The following is a 2520-nucleotide window of genomic DNA, read 5'->3' as shown; positions in this document are numbered from 1 at the left end:
AAGAAGTTGATTGACAGCATGCCAGGGCCAATTGCAGAGGTCTTGAAAAAGAAGAGCCAACACTGCAAATATTGACTCTATAAACTTAATGTAATTGTCAATAAAAGCCTTTGACACTATGAAATGCTTGTAATTATACTTCAGTGTACCATAGAAACATCAGACAAAAAGATCTACAAACACTGAAGCACTGAAGAATACTTGCTCAAAACTTTTGACCACGACTGTAATTTATTAGTTACTGCAGCTCTAGTCCAGGCAGCCACACTGTCATCATTTGTGAAATGCTTCCATCTGGCGGGAATTTGATAGTACTACAAGCATGCTTCCCATTGGCAGTTGAATTGTAATTGTTGCCATGGTTTATCACTAAGGGATACCGATGTATGCGCTGTGTAATAGAGGATTCTGGACCTTAGAAAATAGAAAATTAAGTTAATGAAATCCTTTATGCATAAAGTCCTTTCTTAACTGAAAGTGTGAAAGTTCTGTTAATTAACCAGAAATCTTTCAAAGACTATGTTGTGGCAGAACCAAAAACATGCGATTGCAATTAGAATAAAACACCCTTTTACCTATAACTCATAATCTTCTAGCTAAACCTTTAAACAACATTGAGATGAATGAATTTTAAATGATATCTCAGGTCATGGGAAGGTTACAACAACAAACAAACAAATTTATTTTTGTATAGCGCGTTATCACAACATTACATCGTCTCAAAGCGCTTTACAGCATCCCCACCCAAAGCCCCCAGTGAGTAAGCCATAGGCGACAGTGGCAAGGAAAAACTCCCCAGAAGGAAGAAACCTTGGGAGGGACCAGACTCAAGATATGCTAATGCTGGGCCTGCAGCACAATCCAGGGAATTAAAAAGGAACAATCAGGAAAAGGATTAAAAATGTAGCCACTTAGAATTTTAGATTAAGAAGTGTAGCCATATATATACAATTGCTAAGTTTAATAGATAGTAAAAAAGCCATATTATTGGGCTTTCGAGCTGCAGTTGTGAGTGATGGACCTGAAGAGGTGAGGCTGTGGAAAGCTGTCCACCATCTCTGTGTCCACCAATCACAAGCTTCGCTCGGCAGGTGCTCGATGGTCTCACACTGATGGAGTGCTGATGAATCAGGGCTTGTTATTTGTATTGACATACTCATGAAGTTCAGTCCCTGAGGACACTTGGTCTGCAGGAGAGGAAACAGGTAACCAGGTAAACAGGGGACTAGGTAAACCAGGGCGTCCCATCATAGGTACCATCTGACAAGTGACCTCTGCCATAACCATGTAGGTTACTGGCTTAGTACTGATGTAACTGCTCTGCTAATGTATGTGACTGATAAACTGTATTAGACACATTTTAGTGTACAGTCTACAGAGGGATGTCCATCACACAGACCTCTGATTGGCCGGATCCTCTTCCTGGTGTAAATTACAGCTCCAATGATCAGAGGCAGAGCCAGAATAAAGAAAAAAACAGCCAGTCGGATTGGCAGCTGTATGGCTGTGACGCTTCCTCCAGTCACATGGGGACAGAGGGAGAGTCAGGTTAGACTCCGAGCTGACGATGGGATGGCAGACAGAGGTGCTCCATGACCTCCTAACTTTGTTAATACATAGAAATTTTGACCTTATAAAAATATTTATGATAAGTTGGTTTGTAAATCGCAGCTAGATTTTTAGATGTCTGGTCTTACTGATGGAGGACTGGAGCTAATTTATTACTTCCTGTAGGTACAATGATTATATCATTTTATGTATTTGATATACCAGACAGTAGTGGTATATAATGGAATATAATATGTCAATACCGGTGCATCCAGTGCTTAGATTATGTTTTTATCTTGTATAAAGTATCAGGGGTGTTTAGTATACGAAGGCAGATGGCATTTGTCTAAGAGGTTGAGAGCAAACCCATTAAAATATCATACCAGTGCCACCTGGAGAAGGTGACGTGGCCATCGGCCCCACAGAGACAGTGCTGAAGCTGTCAGTTCCTGTCAGCACCACAGAGACAGTGCTGAAGCTGTCGGTTCCTGTCAGCCCCACAGAGACAGTGCTGAAGCTGTCGGTTCCTGTCAGCACCACAGAGACAGTGCTGAAGCTGTCAGTTCCTGTCGGCACCACAGAGACAGTGCTGAAGCTGTCGGTTCCTGTCGGCACCTCAGAGACAGTGCTGAAGCTGTCGGTTCCTGTCAGCCCCACAGAGACAGTGCTGAAGCTGTCAGTTCCCGTCGGCACCTCAGAGACAGTGCTGAAGCTGTCGGTTCCTGTCGGCCCCACAGAGACAGTGCTGAAGCTGTCGGTTCCTGTCAGCCCCACAGAGACAGTGCTGAAGCTGTCGGTTCCTGTCAGCACAACACAGACACAACCAATTATGACACATGACTAGTCACTGTTATGCCAAACTGAAATTTACAATCTCTTTATCCATATTCTACCAACCAGGTTACGAGGCAATAAAGAATAATGGCACTTGAATCCTGAGATCCTGAGTGTGTAATTCTCATCAAATGCCAT

The 2520-nt window shown here is 42.9% G+C and overlaps 1 long non-coding RNA gene across 1 annotated transcript; it reads right to left on the bottom strand.

Annotated features, from left to right (window-relative positions):
* Positions 1-959: 959 nt before the first annotated feature.
* Positions 960-1999, bottom strand: LOC111852404 (uncharacterized). The gene is made up of 3 exons (XR_011982543.1): positions 1932-1999; positions 1400-1516; positions 960-1187 (listed from the first exon to the last, which is right to left on the bottom strand). It is a non-coding gene; the product is annotated as an uncharacterized lncRNA (long non-coding RNA).
* Between the last annotated feature and the right edge of the window lie 521 nt (positions 2000-2520).

This window comes from Paramormyrops kingsleyae, chromosome 14 (assembly GCF_048594095.1).
Source record: "Paramormyrops kingsleyae isolate MSU_618 chromosome 14, PKINGS_0.4, whole genome shotgun sequence".
In the NCBI taxonomy this organism is placed as follows: Eukaryota; Metazoa; Chordata; class Actinopteri; order Osteoglossiformes; family Mormyridae; genus Paramormyrops; species Paramormyrops kingsleyae.
This window is presented reverse-complemented; position numbering and strand designations above follow the sequence as displayed.